General features: G+C 32.6%; 1 pseudogene; it reads left to right on the forward strand.

Annotated features, from left to right (window-relative positions):
* Positions 1-7,287: 7,287 nt before the first annotated feature.
* Positions 7,288-9,182, forward strand: LOC124368475 (annotated as a pseudogene).

Genomic DNA, 9,182 nt, shown 5'->3' on the forward strand with positions numbered 1-9,182 from the left:
TAACCACTCAACAACAATACTCCTATGAAACATTTCATTTCATCGACAGTTACATCACCTAAACGGTTATGTAATGCCGCATAACGATTTGTTTTCTCAACTAATAAATCTACAATATCATCATCGAAAATACAGAAAAACTGTTCCATTGGTGTTAATTTTTGTTGTACTTCCTGTCTCTATTACTCCAAATAGTATCATCTAGTTTTAGGTCCTCTTTGACCCATTTGTACTGCTTTTTAGTGAATGGCTTACTAACCTTTTTTGCTGGTTTCTCTTCAGTGAAATTCTGAATTCGTCTTACTTTTTTATTTGGTGGCTGTGCTATGTCCATCTTCGCTGAACTAGAGGGTAAGGTTGGTTGTGATAAAGAAGGATCCTCTTCATCTTTGTTGTCACTCAGTTCAAATTCTTGGGAAACTTCAGCCGGGGCCAATAGTTGGTTTCCTGGAAGATGATGGATTGAAGTCATGTCCTCATCCCCAGAATCCTCATCAGTGACATCATCATTTGCATTGATTGGTGGCTGAATATATACGCCAATTTCTTCATCAGGTGGCACTTGGATCTCTTCATCTTCTAGCATCGTCAAAATTTCATGAAGGTTCAAGTTCCCTAAAAAAATTCAAAGTACGATAAATAACAAGGTTTTTCAGAATTTTTTATAAAATAACTGTAAAAAATTGTATTGATGCTTAAAACCAAAAAGTTTTAACCCAATTACTAAGTCACGACTTGAAATACAAGGGTCGAAACTCATTTGAGAGTGGGAAGCATTATTGTTGTACATATGCCTACTGGACTACATGTAGGACGGGCCAATTCCAAACATAACCTATAAACGGTCTGAATTTAGAACGGTCACATTTCAAGATAAATGTAATAACTAGTTAGTCAGTTATTAGGAAATGTACTTAAATAGGTTTAAAAACTACGAAATAATAGTATTGTACTTACTTTTCGCACATGGCGCAGAGCTCATGAAGTTGATTGGAAATCCTAAATTTTGTAAACTAGTCTAAAGAAACAAACTAGTTGAAGCATTCACTTGATTGTTGCTCAGATGCATTCAGTAGCTCTTACTGAAGACAGCAACCACCCTGCCACCTGTTGGAAAAAGCTGAAACTACTTCAGAAGTAAGCTTTATGGAGAACACTACAAGTGTCCTAAATATAGGTCACTAGGCATATCTGGGTTAATGTTGAGTTATAATGCATAATGCATGTTTAAAGAGGTAAGCTTATAGGTTATGCTTCTATTTTTCTGATTTTGGTCAAAAATAAAATAAACACATGTGTAAACATTTTCTTTGATTATAACATTTGAAACAATGTGCTCAAATTAAAAACATCTAGAATATATACTAAAGATTTTGAAGTCGATTTTGAGTATCAGGATGCAAGGACAAAGCCTGGAATAAGTTAGGAGTCAACAGGAAATTGGGGGCCCTCCCCGGAAACATTCAAATTTAAAAAAAATTTCAAATTTAAGAAGCAAAATAATAAATTTTGCACAAAGTTTTTACGGATCTTAATAAGTTGTATTTACAATTGATATTCATAACTCTGAAGGCACGGGAATATAGGTGCTTTACTTTTGTATATATATATATATATATATATATATATATATATATATATATATATATATATATATATATATATATATCAACTAAACGGATAGCTGATGAGATTTAACTTGATTTCATAAGTATGTTTCTATGGATTTCTTTATTTCTGTATTAACATTTCTTAATTATAAAAGAAATGAGATTATGGCAGCATGGGTAAATTTAGACAACTAATAATAAATACTTTGATATTTCTTCCATATATCACAATTACATGCAACCAATCGCTACTGTCTCAGGTGTTTTCATTCTGGTTTTCAGGAACTAGTACGAGTCTATCACCTCTAACTTGATATTTGGGGTTCTAATATTCAAAGTGATCCAAGTGTACAGTTCAATTTAATACTAAAGTCATTAGAAAGGTATGTCCTTTGTTAGGAGATGTATAATTATTTACAGATGGTATGGTTCCTGTACTGGAATATCGTAGTCATTAACTTCTTTCATAAATTAGATGCTAGCTGTTGATACTCACGCATGATTTTCAAAGATATTTGGATAAACTGAGCATATATACAAGGCAAAAACATTAAAAATGAGACTAATATTTTCCTGCTGTTCAATTTTAGACGATCAGATATATATTTAACCTTTATCCTTCCCTAACCATTATGTTTGGATTATTAGGCAAAATTTGTTTAGGCGTCATCCCATAATGCACTCTCTGTTGACCAATTTTCAATGAAAGATACAAACACACTGCCACTGACAGCGGTCCACTACAAACCCTACTGCTAGCTGTGAGAAATTTCTCATACCATGACTTAAATGGTCTGCCTAGTGGAGCAATGTCTCTGAAGGATTACAGACAATTACCAAAACACATATACACTATCACTGACAGCAGGGCACTACAACCCTTACTGCTAGCCATAGTTTATGTCGTCTGTTTGGTATTTATTTTTAACTAGTTTATATTTATATAAACTTTAAAACATTATATTTACTGAAGACACACAAGAAGACATTCATTTTTACAGGAAACTGAAGAGTTGTATACAATTACTGCAATTAATTAGTACTTTTATTAATACCCAGTAACACAATAAAAACAGTCTCACTGCCTCATCAAGTGCAATATCTCAGGTATCTATAGAAATAATTCAAAATTTTAACCCTTTGGCTGTTTTTTTTTTTTTTTTTCAAAAATATATCTCTATGTGTCTTTATTCCAAAAATCGCTTCACAACGATATAATGTGTTTTTTTTATCAACACAGTTTAGCAATAATTTTTGCGTTAATATTTTTATTGTTAAACTAGTGTATTTATCTACCAATGATTATGGAATTAAATTTCCTTCACAGTAAAAATACTTGTTTACGTTCATTTACGTTTTTATTCAGTTTTGAGTACAAATTATCAGGATTTCAGAATATTAAGTTTAAGATATTTATACATTACTAGTTGTTACCCGTGGCTTCGCACGCAATATTTAGAACTGAAGTCCTTATATTACTTAGTAAAAGCAATTATGATGTAATATGATGGGTGTCCTATAAAAACTTTAAAATGTAAGTAGGCATACATCAGGTAGATATTATTTAAGCTCATGGTAAATAGTATCAGAGTTTAACTTAATTATTATATCATGTTTGGCACGTGTAGGAGCATTTCTGGTTCTAATTAATTATGTACATAACGCCACAGCTAAAATCTGCCTTGTCATCCCGATCAAGAAAACACAAATCGGATTGGATCACACAGGTTTCGGAAACTTACTTCCGTCAAAAAGCGTATATTTCCAGTCCTTGTCATCTATTTCAGGTCCAAGATATTTCCAGTACCATAGTTGCTTTGTTATTCTGTCGAAGAAAAAATATATATACTTACGTAGTACTGAAATGCCTACTTCGGTTAAAAAGTGCCTACTTAAGACCGTTTAAATTCACTGACCTTTTATGTCACAGTTTAGCTTGCCACATTGCCTCGATCAAAATACTATCTATATACGTTCGATTATCTAGTTCTCGGAAATCTATTTTGGTCAAAATCGTGTTGGCATAGTTGAGTTTGCCTTGTCCTGATGAAGAAAATACACACATAAGTATGACTGAAAAGCCTATTACGACCTAGGGGGAAGCCCTACCTACTTCTTATGTAATTTCTTTGTTTGAGAGTCTACCTTGTTATGCAACATTCCAAAATAATCATTAATAAAGTTTTGCGTTACACTTGTTTTTGGACTGTAGCCAGGAAAAGAATGAATCGTTAAGGCATGTTAGTATTCATTTCTCTTTTTTTCCATAAGCCATTGTTTAAATGTAATATCATAATATCAAGGAAGCCCAAAAGTTTAAAGTAACTTAGGTGAAAACACTCTTTGTTCATTAAAGTTAGTTTCACAACAGTATTTAATGTATTAGATGATTTTAATTCGTCACTAGCGCAATCTGGAGTAATATATATATATATATATATATATATATATATATATATATATATATATATATATTACTTATTATATATATAAATGTTTTGTTTACTACCTGATTACACTACCGATCAAGCATAGTTTACTTATAATTGGTAAAATTTAAATGTAAACAGATGTTTCAGAAGGTTTGTCGAGCCATAGCTGTTAACAGCTGCTTAGTGCCAGTTTAATTTGAATTATGAAACGTAACAACTAAAATTTTTTCTGAATTTCAAAATATTCCAGGTAACTTTTCTTAACTTTTATTCCATAAAAACCTTCCTCGGATTTCAATGGACATTTTACAAAAAGAATTAACCGAATTGGTCCAGCCGTTCTCGAGATTCTCGCTCACCAACACATTTGGCGATTTATTTTTATTTATAAGATTCAAATGTACCACCCATTACATGCAGAATGGCTGGAGACTAATTTACTGTAGCGCCAGACCACTTTTGGTTTGTAACATTTATGTAAAACATTTTAAAAGAGAAATTCATCATAATTCAACATGTGTTGTATAACATGATTTCCCAGAAACATGTAGATTTAAGTGGTAAAAAAAATCAAAATAAAAATTTACAATTTTGTAAAATAATTTATTCTATAATTATCATATATATATATATATATATATATATATATATATATATATATGAGTTTCTTAAAGAGTTATAAATTTGTAAGTTACATTTAAACTCAGAGTAATAGTAATGTGTGAACCTGAAGAAATAAATGCAATACTTACTTTAGGTGATTATCGAAGTATCCATCATATCAATAAAAAAGTGATGGATGTACTGTAGTAATAATTATAGGTGATTTGCACTTTCCTGATTCTTGAAAAGCTACCAATAAGAAGCCATGATAACACAATGTATTGTACCACGCCTTCTTGTATGCACTATTTTTTGAAGGTGTATAAGTTTGTTATTGAAGATATTGTGTGATAATCGTATGTACCTCCTTTCCACTTCGCCTTACGGCTATAATAGGTCTAGATTTATTTGACTTGCCCTGCCCACCCAATTAATTGTCATGTTCAAGCTTTACTTTAGCCGACATTGATTTTAACTTCATAAGCCGCCTGACCATTATTTTATGTAAGCGCCCAATACACTGTAACTGAATCTACAGAACTTTACACTTTTACTTCTTACACTCATTAAAAAGATTCGGAAACGTAAATTCGTAATAAGTACATATATCTCTTGTCCGTGCAATTCCTCATAAAATCCAAAAGTCACTAAAGACATATATTTAAAGCAAGATAGACTGGTCATGATTTTGTTTACATTTATGAGGACACTACAAAATATAGACACTATAGACACATCAAGAACTTTGGTCATTCCTGCTGAAATCAACAACAGAACTCCATTTACCCAGATTCTCGCTTACCCATTAACTATCTATAGCGCAGTCGAGTAGGTCTACGAACCTATTATCTCTTTTCATTAGTTACAGTTGTTTTGGATATTATTTTCGAAAGTAAGAAAATTATATATATACAGACAATTCAATGTTTTAAAACAGTAACCCAACATATAATATGTTAAAACTCTTACGTAGTGCACTTAAGATCATTACAAATAATACATTAGCACTAAATTACATAGGTATTTTTTCCTTCAATGAGTAATAAAATACCCCAAAACATAAAACCTGCAAAAGGCTTTAGTCGCGCCTTTTAAAAGAACGGTTTGCTTAAATTCTTCGAGTATTTTATTGGAAGAGGATGAGGCAAATTCATTCATCCTACTAAAAGTTTACTCGACTTTTGAACCCTTCCAAATATGAAAAAGCGTTGATATTCACATCCAGCAAATTTAACAAGTTTCAATATTCTCTTTTGTGTTACAGTTGAAAGACATTCCTTTGCCTCTGCTAATCCATCAAGGCATCACCTCTACGGATAGCGTGTTTAAAAACATTTTACATAACGCGAAACTATTAAAATCTGAACAACCGTATTAAAATCTATTATATAATATTTCATGTTATCACATATCCATTTGAACAAGAGTGAATGAGTTGAGTATACTTCGTAATTTTATAGCACTTACTTCTACAACCAATGTTCTTCTTGCTCCTGTTCATATTAAGAACTTATAGTTACGAACTGATATTACACAATTAATTACAGCAGAAACCTTCATTACGCCAACACACAAATGTAAATAAAGATACAACTGGAACGGGTGACAAGTGTTTTAAAAAACGAAGTTGCTAGGCAGGTTGGCCCAGATGAACAGTTAATTTCTAAATCAGAAATACTGTAATCGAAAATAGTTACATCAAACTAAAAAACAAAAAACAACAAAGCAGAAAATATATAGAAATTAATGAAAACTATTGCTAACATAAAAATTGTACTGCACTTAAATTAGAAACCTCAAAAGAATACAGAACAGCAACAATTCACATGTTTAGTTTTTTTTAGTAACAGCTTCTTAGTCCATAGTTTTGTCAGTAGCCCAATTAGGTTTTCATGAGAAACTTAATGTTATTACGAGTACGATATGATCCTCTACTTATATTTGTAATTACCATGTTTATGTACGAAGTAATAATATATTTTAAATTCAAACCGTTTAATAAATTCACGAGTTTGTTGGCTATCATTTATAAAATATACCTATTTTAAAGCTAATATTAACACGCTGTGGCATTATAAATGAGTATTTTTGTAAATTGTGCATCAGAAAATAAAGCAAAAGATAGATAAAAATCCGTAATAGTGTATGTTGGAAAATGTGGTTCATACCCTGAATTTATTATATATCTCCTGTTAAGTGAACGATCTTTTGGATTCGTTCTGAATCGAAAAGTTTATATAATTGTTAATATATCAAAACATGTTTTAAATTTATTTCTTAATGATTATTATAGTATAATAAACGCAATTGTCTAAATTGCCCCCTTTAAGAAACATTCTATTGGACATTCATTCATTACGGACATTTTTGGGCCCGTGTGCAATAGGCAGTATATAGAATGCTTTTTAGTGTAATACACAATAAAAAGATTATACTTTGAACTAAACAATTATATACGTGAAACGAAGAAATCAATCGTAAAATAATAAATAAATAAGTCTATAGTAAAAGAAGTAGCAATCTATCATTAGTTTTAGTTAATTCAATCTATTATTGTTGTATTTTTTACATACATTAAAATAAACTAAATGATTTATAAAAAACCACCCCGGGATATTACGGTTGCTAGAACGTATAAGAGTTCCAGTTTTGTTTTGTCGGAACAGTAATAAACAGGTTTGTCAATGAGGGACTGTATTCCTACTCCAGTGAGTATTCACTCCAGTTAAGTTGGCACAACTGCGGTAGGCACGCTGAGCGCTGAGACGCGCCGTCAGTTCTTAGTTTGTGGCGAGCAGTGGAGTGTCGGTCTTTATTCGCATCAGTACCTGAAGAAGTATCTCCCAGAATTGTCGTGTTAGTGACGTTAAAATGGGGGAAATTTTAGGAGATGTACTCCTACCACTACTTCCGGGATACCGAATCATTACAGATGACGTTATATTCAGATTGCACTACCAGACGACAACATCTATACTAGTAGCATGCCTTACAATCATCATTGGCACAAGGTCCCTGGACGATGCATTTACATGCTTTAAAGAAGACGACTCCCGTGATAGAACCATTGAAAAGTTTTGTTATGCCCAGAACACGTACATAGCTTTGAAGAATGTGTCAGATGCCGGTTGTAATCGAGTGTATCACATGACCCCTGTGACCGTGCATTCTTATCACGATTGGTTGGTGATAGTGCTCTGTATCGAAGTGTTTCTTTTCTGGACCCCCCGCTACATCTGGAAATCCCTGGAAAGTGGAAGGATGGAGAATCTCATCTCGAATTTCAGACTGCCAAACTTCGACAAGAATTTGTGGAAACGGAAGACAGTGAACTATTTCACTTCCGTGCGAAATCAGCCTCCTAGCCTCTACGTTTACGCATACATATATTGTGAGATTCTCAACTTGGCCAATGTTCTACTTCAGATGTTCCTCATGGACCACTTCCTAGGTGCCGTGTTCACGACCCACGGATTGGACATTCTCTCTGTCATAACGACACCGAGGGAAGATCGTGTCGACGCCATGGCCTCGGCATTCCCGACACATGGATTGTGCAAGTTTCGTGACCTCGGCTACTGGATGTGCACCCTTAGATTCAACTATGTGGGCGAGAAGACGCTCGTCTTTCTGTGGTTCTGGTACACGTTCCTGGCCTTCGTGTCCACCGCCAACCTCATCCTGCAAGCTGCTGTCCTCTTGTCCAGGAGAATCCGTGCTCTGCATCTGCAGCACCTCATGTTCAACAGTTCTCCTACTGAAGCAAGGGTCATCGCCCACTCTTTCAACCTCAGTGACTGGTTTTATGCTGTGCCTAATAGGCGAGAACGTTCGCTCCATTATATTTCAAGAACTCGTTGAAGATATATACAGACAGATATAATTCACAGTAAGCTAAGTTTGTTCTAATTATAAATGATTTATTTTTTTATTTATTAACGATTTTTAATTTCTGAGTTTTTACTTTGTAATTTTTGTAGGATCTCTAAGCTTTTTTATACAATAGAATTATTTCATAAAACAAGCCAATATTTTTTAATACATCTAATTGAATAATATTTGCCATTTTAATGGATTTTATATGTACATTTTTACGTTTTAACGTAAAATTACTACTCCGTGTTCAGGTTTTTACCTTAGTAACAGTTATTTAAATGATGATTTAACTACATATATTATACCTTATATGTGTGTGCACATACACGCACCCACACGCACACATTGTCCCAAGTTTTCAGTTATCCGATAACCATTTTCTTATTATTATAATTCGTAAGCGATTGGATTCCCTAATTAGGTCTTTTGTCTTGAAGGTCCTACATTTTCTTGTAATATTTTTTATAGTTTATTTTATTTTGAAGCATTTATTATGACATGTATGGCGCTGTGAATGAATGTAGGTATAGTTTTCTTTGCAAATAATATTGATTTTTAGTTTCACCTATTAAATTACTAAAACATTAAATCTTGCTAAGTTACTATTTTTTTTATTTCTTGGTTTTTAAAATTATTTATAACTATCTTAAACTTTTATGAA

This window comes from Homalodisca vitripennis, chromosome X (assembly GCF_021130785.1).
Source record: "Homalodisca vitripennis isolate AUS2020 chromosome X, UT_GWSS_2.1, whole genome shotgun sequence".
Classification (NCBI taxonomy): Eukaryota; Metazoa; Arthropoda; class Insecta; order Hemiptera; family Cicadellidae; genus Homalodisca; species Homalodisca vitripennis.